Source organism: Ctenopharyngodon idella, chromosome 6 (assembly GCF_019924925.1).
Source record: "Ctenopharyngodon idella isolate HZGC_01 chromosome 6, HZGC01, whole genome shotgun sequence".
Taxonomy (NCBI): Eukaryota; Metazoa; Chordata; class Actinopteri; order Cypriniformes; family Xenocyprididae; genus Ctenopharyngodon; species Ctenopharyngodon idella.
The window spans coordinates 32581955-32589866 of record NC_067225.1 but is presented as its reverse complement, the minus strand read 5'-3'; the positions used below and the strand labels follow the sequence as shown (position 1 = coordinate 32589866).

Below are 7912 nucleotides of genomic sequence, written 5' to 3'. Positions count from 1 at the left end.
TGTCCTCATAGACAGTCATGGCACCTTGGACAAAGACACTGCATGCCAATTTTCAAGTCGATCGGACTAACGGTGAAGTAGTTATAGCCATTTTAATGTTTTTTTTTTATGTTATAGCGCCACCAAGTGGCCAGTCGCCACGTCCTTTTTCAAGCGACCACAGAATGAGCTCTTACATAGGTGTGCCAAGTTTGGTGAAAATATCTTATTCTGTTCACGAGTTATAGCCATTTTAGTAAAAGTGGATCCACCCACTTCGAATGTTTTGGCGGCCCTTAGAGACCGAGAATCGAAATTTCAACTTTTTTTGATAACTATTGACAGTCAGACTCTGGAGAATCTCGCTGCACTGGTTTGGTTCTGATCGGGTCAAAAACCTAGGACTACTTCGCAAAAGTAGGTTTTTCAAAAAACTAAAATACCTGAAAATTTCAATAAATTGCCTTGCATTTTATTACACAGACATTTATATGTGTAAATATGTATATATAACTTTTTTTTTAGTCAGAAAACGATTTCAAACTTTGGATAATTTTGGACCTTTTTCTAGCATATGAACTATATGCTGTGTGAAAATTTGTGGGTTACATGATTCTGGGACAACATGAGGGTGTGTAAACAAAGACTGTTTTATTAGGCTGTTTCGTTTGAACTGCTCCAGCCCTCACCTTTCTGTCATTTCAAGATCTTCCAGCAGAATGGATCTGTGACAGTAAGCTGATTTACACCAGAGAAGTGAGTCTATGTAAAAGTTTAATTATCCTTCCCACCTGCACTGAGACCCTCCCACTCAGGAGGGGGGAGTGTTGTTGTGGGGTGTGGCGTTGTAGCCTGAGGCATCATGGGAAGGAAAGGGTTTGGGGTGGGGTGACCGCGTAATCAGTCCAGTCAAGCCCTATAAAGAGAATGAGACAGATTTCAGGTCCTTAACTTTGGCATTCTTCATTTGATTTATGCAAAGGTGGAGTGGAAAAAAAGGTTTTATAGCTCAGGTCACCTTTAAAGCCTTTAATTGTTTCATTATTATCTGAACTCCTTCCCATCCAAACACAGTTGTATAATCTCCAAAGGACACGGCCTTCCTTTTTTATCCTTCCTTTTTCTTGGCAGAATAAAACCGTGTTTTTGTTTCCCAGATTTCTAATGTCTATCAAGGTTCATCCAACTCTTCCTTTTCATCGCCACCCCGGCTCACGTCAAGTTTTGACACGCCGAGCTGCTCTCTTAGATCTTTCATGTCATATTGGGATGATCTGTAGGGAATCTGACCCCTGTTGTAGAAAGTGGCAGAGTCTTAATTGCCTTGAATGCATCGCACTGGAAGAGCCTCGGGCCAAAATTCATTTGCATCCTGTTGGGCGCTCTATCTCTGCTCATTATGACACACCTGCCTAACTGCAATTACCTCATGATGTGGTTACCAGCCCTATTTTTCTTCACTTCACAAGAAAAGCCTTTTTTCAAATAGGTGACATATTTGGCCCATTAATTAAACCGCTGCATTCCTGAAACTTTCCTTTTTAGTTTTAACAGTTCAGCTTTAATGCACGACAGCAGTTTGTATTTTACTTTTACGATAGTGACTTAATTTTGCAAGTTGCACCAGCATTTGCATATTGTAAATGCATTGCTCTTCTGGAATTACATGTTTTGTGGCTCATAAAGTTTGCATTGTGAGCACTTGTTCAAAGATTTACTGTCTAAGCACAAAACATGCGATGAAAGATGCAAAAATATAACCTGCTTAGATCATGAGAGAAAAGATCTCAAACTCAGGATTTGACCAAATAATCTGCAATTAAAGCTCAAAAGATCTCAAAACACACTAAAACTTCCTCATCAAATTATTTGTATTTCTCTAAAGGCTTGTTTTAGAAGACAAGTTGATTCTTAACCCTGTAAAGCCTGACATATGAAACAGTAGTCATAAAAATATATATATTTTTTTTCAATTGATCAGTATTTTGTTGAGTATTATATTTGATAAGGCCTTTATGGTGTATACAGTATGATATAATGAGAATATGAAGCTCAAACTCGAGATGGAAAAACAAATTAATTCAGAAGCCCAAATGGAGGAAAAATATGCAATTTGATGCAGATGCTGATATTTATATGACCAATGTAAATGTAATGTAAATTAGTGAGGTCTTTATAATAACAGACTACTCACATAAAATGCATATAAATATCAGTCGTCACTCTATATTTGACAATAAATGTCTTAGTAAGATGATATTTAAATGCTTAGTTTATGATCAAAGCTCTGCAGTTTTAAAACATATAATGCAATGCAATACAATGATGATTGAGAGGTGAACAAATAAACCTTCCTCAAAAGCCTGATGATCATATTTGGTACTCATGATCATATTGATCATTTAAAGACCTTAGAAATTTGCATATCAAATATGATAGCTTTATAGGGATAAATGCATGAAAGTCTCAAGTTCTAAAACTCAACCTCTCAGGAATACTTGTTTTCTCTGGGCTAATTCAGGGTTTGCAAGTAGTGTATATGAATATATTTTTGTAGAAGTAGAGCGATGGGGAGCGTACAGTGTTTGGGAAAGTTGGGGAAAGTTACTTTTACAAATAATGCATTAAAATATTGAGTTACTTAGTTACATTTTATGGAAAGTAATGTATTACGTTACTTTTGCATTACTTTTTCTCATCTGGGCTGGGCTCGATTTTTTGTTTTTTAATAACAAAAATGTTATTCTATTTTTTGGCAAATTCACACCTGTACAGTAGAGGGTACAGCTCAGACAAGAAAGTTCAGCACTCTTCAACAATAAAAACAAAAAATGAAACACAAATGTGATGTTTATCTAAAGTCATTTTTCCTTATTATGGTTGAATTAGATCATTGAAGGTCAGCAGCAAAGACATTAGTTAATAAAGTGAGATTAAATACATAAAGTATATTTGTGTTATTTAACATATTTAATTAGCGCAGGTTTGCATAATATTTTGTTTGCATCTCACTGTTTTTAATCATTTTGCAAAATACTGAATCTGTTTTTGTGCTAAATGCTCACATTTAGTCTAGAACTACAATAACCGTCATGTTTACACACAACACCTCTGCACTTACTCACGACTTCTCTCAACATGGCGACAGGAGAGCTGTCAGTCAATACATGGGAAAACAAAGTAACTTGCATTACTTATTTGAAAAAGTAACTCAGATATTTTGTTGTAAGTTTAAAAGTAATGCATTACTTTACTAGTTACTAATCTGATTACGTAACTCGTGTTACTTGTAATGCGTTACCCCCAACACTGGTTATGTATATATTTTGACTGACTTTGTAAAAGATACGCCGCATCCTCAGCGAAGGCCAGAGGCGACACTGTCATGTTCTGAACCGGACCCCATCTCCTTCTCACAGACTCCATGCTTCCTTCAGACAAAAGACGACAACCAAATCTCTCTGTCAGTCAGCGCTTGAGTTTACAAAGTCGGCGCTGTCACGCTAAGGTCCTGGTGCTGGCAATTTACTTAATATCTCACCTCACTTCATTATATATTACGAACCACCTTCCTCGTTCTCCACGCAGCTGCCTGTTTGAGACACGCAAACAACAATCGTCTCTGTTCCCTTTGTATTGTTTCAGGTATTCTCTAATTCTCCCAGCCTTCAGCCCTCAGGATGTTTCCCTTCATATGCTTATCTGGTTGTTTAGGGGTAAATAAACACTAAAAGGGATCATATCTGACTGTGCTGCTTTGAGTTGACAGAGCCGATTAAAGAGAGGAGGAGAGAGAGCCGCGAGAAGAAAAGCTTCTCGCTTTGTCTCTGAACTACTAGAAACAAAGATTATTAAAACATAATGACATCCAACCCGCCCCTCCTCATGTGCCACCACTTTACACACAAAAAAAGTAAAAACAACAAAAAAGCATGCATGGGACAGAGGCTCATTGTGCACTTCAAACCAGTCCACACCAGATGATGGAGGTTTCATAAGATGTCCTGACTAAATCTAAAGCAAATGTCAATGTGTTTAGAAGCCTGTTCTTCTGCCTCTCTCTTTTTTTTGTGCATGAAAGTTGGAGAACTATCCATCCATCCATCCATCCATCTATCTATCTATCTATCTATCTATCTATCTATCTATCTATCTATCTATCTATCTATCTATCTATCTATCTATCTATCACTCTGTCGTTCTATCCATCTATCCATCCATCTATCTATCTATCTATCTATCTATCTATCTATCTATCTATCTATCGTTCTATCGTTCTATCGTTCTATCTATCTATCTATCTATCTATCTATCTATCTATCTATCTATCTATCTATCGTTCTATCGTTCTATCTATCGTTCTATCGTTCTATCATCCTCCTATCTATCTATCTATCTATCTATCTATCTATCTATCTATCTATCACTCTGTCATTCTATCCATCATCTATCTATCTATCTATCTATCTATCTATCTATCTATCTATCTATCTGTCGTTCTATCCATCTATCCATCATCCATCTATCCATCATCTATCTATCTATCTATCTATCTATCTATCTATCTATCTATCTATCTATCTATCTGTTCTATCGCTCTATCATTCTATCATCCTCCTATCTATCTGTCTATCTATCTATCTATCGTTCTATCGTTCTTTCGTTCCATCTATCGTTCTATCCATCCATCTATCCATCCATCCATCCATCCATCATTATATTTATCATTCTATCGTTCTATTTATCTATTGTTCTATCCATCCATCTTCATATCTTCATAACACAGGCCTTCTGGCTACGTGCAGCAGTTGCACTGATACACAAAGAGGAACGTATGACTAATTTAATCCCTGTTTTCTGCTAAAGGCTAAAGTTGACAGAAGCCTCTCTGAACACGCTCTATATTCTTTAACTGCAACAGTCTTAGTTAATTATACTCTTTGGGCTCACCTGGTAACTACTGCCCTGAGGACACTAGAAAGTGGTTTTATGCCTTACATAAAGTTTAAGGAAAACCACACGGGATGTGCCACAACTTTCATCCCACGATCAAACAGTGCTGACTGTTTCCGAACATCTCGCTCATATATATTCATTTGAAACTGATTGCACGACGTTTTGAAATGTGGATGCTGACACCTTTAACAAAAGCGATCTTCTCCTATCGTAGGCCAATCTTGGCTTTGAAGGGTTGGACTTCTGTAGTAATTGACTCGTACCTTCACCCCACCTGCTCTCACTCATGGTAATTATAAAGAAATAGAAATGAGTCAGTTCTATTGTAAGGGAGGAGAAAAAAGGCAAGGTAAGACGAGTCATTATGTAGCTATGTGTTTATTGTCATTTTTTTTTCCTTTTGTGTGGGAACCTGTGCCTTCCCCCAGACCCCTCCACCTTTACTAACTGGGGCTTGTGGGTAATTATCAGGAGATGGTGATCTAGGTGACCCGCCACACCCCACATTTAGTTTGGCATGTTGTCTGTGCTCCCTGGGTCGTGCCTGCTCGTCTATGCATGACAATAGGCTAGGCAATGGACCCGGTAATTACAGGCCGGGACAGCTATTCAACGGCCCAGCCTGAAACACTCTCTGAGGAGCAGAAGTCATACCTCGGCTGACCCCATCTCAATCATGCAAACAATCAGGTCTGGGACAACCTTGGAATTCCCATTGGAGAGCCATTTGTAGCGACTATTGTTGTGCTCACTGTTGTTGCTCCTTCGACAGAATATTTTATTGCTTTTGGGTTGTTACATGAACCTCCAGGACTGATTCATTTATACATGCACACACATGCATATACAAGATTTCTATTTCAAATAAATGCTGCTCTTTTGAACTTTCTATTCATCAAAGAATCCTGGAAAAAAATTTATCATGATTGATAATAATCAGAAATGTTTCTTAAGCAGTAAATCGTCATATTAGATGATTTCTGAAGGATCATGTGACATTGAAGACTGGAGTAATGATGCTGGAAATTCAGCTTTGATCGCAGAAATAAATTACATTTTACTATATATTCACATAGAAAACAGTTATCTTAAATTCTAATAATATTTCACAATATTACTGTCTTTACTGTATAATTTCAGGCTTGCAGACTTCTTTCAAAAACCTCAAAAAAATCGTACTGAAATTTTAGGTAAACATTTATATATATATATATATATATATATATATATATATATATATATATATATATATATATATATATATATGTGTGTGTGTGTAAATATGATATATATATATATATATATATATATATATATATATATATATACATATAAGGTCTTTAAGTGTATTTTAGGGATTGATGACCATTTTATTTATTAGTTATTTATTACACCAACTTATTTATTATATTTTATTTATTACACCCTTTTTTGACAATATATTTACATAGAAAAGTTATTTTAAATTTTAACAATATTTCACAATATCACTGTCTTTACTGTATAATTGCAGGCTTGGAGACTTCTTACAAAAAATACAAAAAAAAATTACTGAAATTTTAGATAAACATTTAATTTAAATTTAAATGTTTATATATATATATATATATATATATAACTCAGCAAATATATTTTATATTTTTATATATTTTGTATTTTAGGGATTGATCACCATTTTATTTATTATAGTCATTTATTATAGTTATTTATTACACCAAATTATTTATTATAGTTTATTTATTACACCCTTTTGTCTTCACTAGTTAATTTTTTAATCTAACATACTTTCATAGATAGATTTCAATGGGGTGTAGAATGTCACACTACAAGACGTGTATTTCCCTTATGCAAACCATCCTGAACAAGGCATTTTGTAATAAGCTTCATTTCAATATGCAAATGCATTTTCAGTTTGAAACAAAATCAGCAAATACAGCTAGTCAAAACAGATGCTGCTTGACACTAGCATGCACTTTGCATAATCTTCACAAAAAATATACAGAATGCAAGTAAGACTGACCTGGTCAAAACAGCCCAAGAGAGCTGTGGTGTTTGTGACCACTAGAGAGCGCTCTCATTCTCTGTGAGGGTGGGCTTCACAAATAACCTAAATGAGAAGGAAATAAAGTAAAAAATAATGTCCAGAGTTTGTTTGTTTTACAGTTGTAGCATATTTATAAAACTGACTTTGACAGCATCTCATTTGAACAGCCTATAAATGTAAATCAATTCTACAAACTAAATATATATAAAGAGGATGCTAAAAAGAAATTGAATTATTGTTATAATAAATTATACAGGCATGTTTAACGTGTCTGGTGAATTGGAATCTGGTAAATCTGGAAATGTGATTATGGGTTATATTTACTGCCCAGAGGAGAATGATATTGCTCGTAGATTGTGTTCATTGAACTCTTAAAAGAAAAGAAAACTACGCACAAATGAGACAATATCTCACATGCAGTAAGAGTACAAATATGGATAGCAACTCTGATCACATGATCCTGGAAGAATCTGATGACAAATGTTAGAGTTCATATTGAGATCTTGCAGACTTTGGTATCTTGGAAATCTGAGACATTTTTGAAACTCTAGAGGAGACACTTACTGAAGATTACTGAAGTCTTTTTCTCAGGAGAAACATCTGAGAAGCAGGAGACTTAGGCAAAGTCCTTTTGTTCTCCATTTAATCTCACTGCTTTCTAGGAGAAACAGATAAAAGAGAGTATTTAGATTTTAAAGAGAGCTCATTCGTGCTAAATAATTACATTATTGTATCTTAAAAAGAAAAACTTTAATTGTAACTTGAAGCCTTATAAAGCACAGAGGTCAGATCATGTTCAATCTGTGGAAATGCTGCTCACAATATCCATGTCTTGAGGTTATTCCAGTCAGATAAACACACGATACACGAGCAGTGAGTGTTTGACAACCCTGAGCAACTTAACATCTGCCTCTGAGCCTCTCTCAACCCATG

At 35.4% G+C, this 7912-nt stretch overlaps 1 long non-coding RNA gene across 1 annotated transcript; it reads right to left on the bottom strand.

The window, feature by feature from the left end:
* Window positions 1-563: 563 nt before the first annotated feature.
* Window positions 564-7632, bottom strand: LOC127513880 (uncharacterized). The gene is made up of 3 exons (XR_007930516.1): window positions 7544-7632; window positions 6956-7042; window positions 564-895 (listed from the first exon to the last, which is right to left on the bottom strand). It is a non-coding gene; the product is annotated as an uncharacterized LOC127513880 (long non-coding RNA).
* Window positions 7633-7912: the final 280 nt, after the last annotated feature.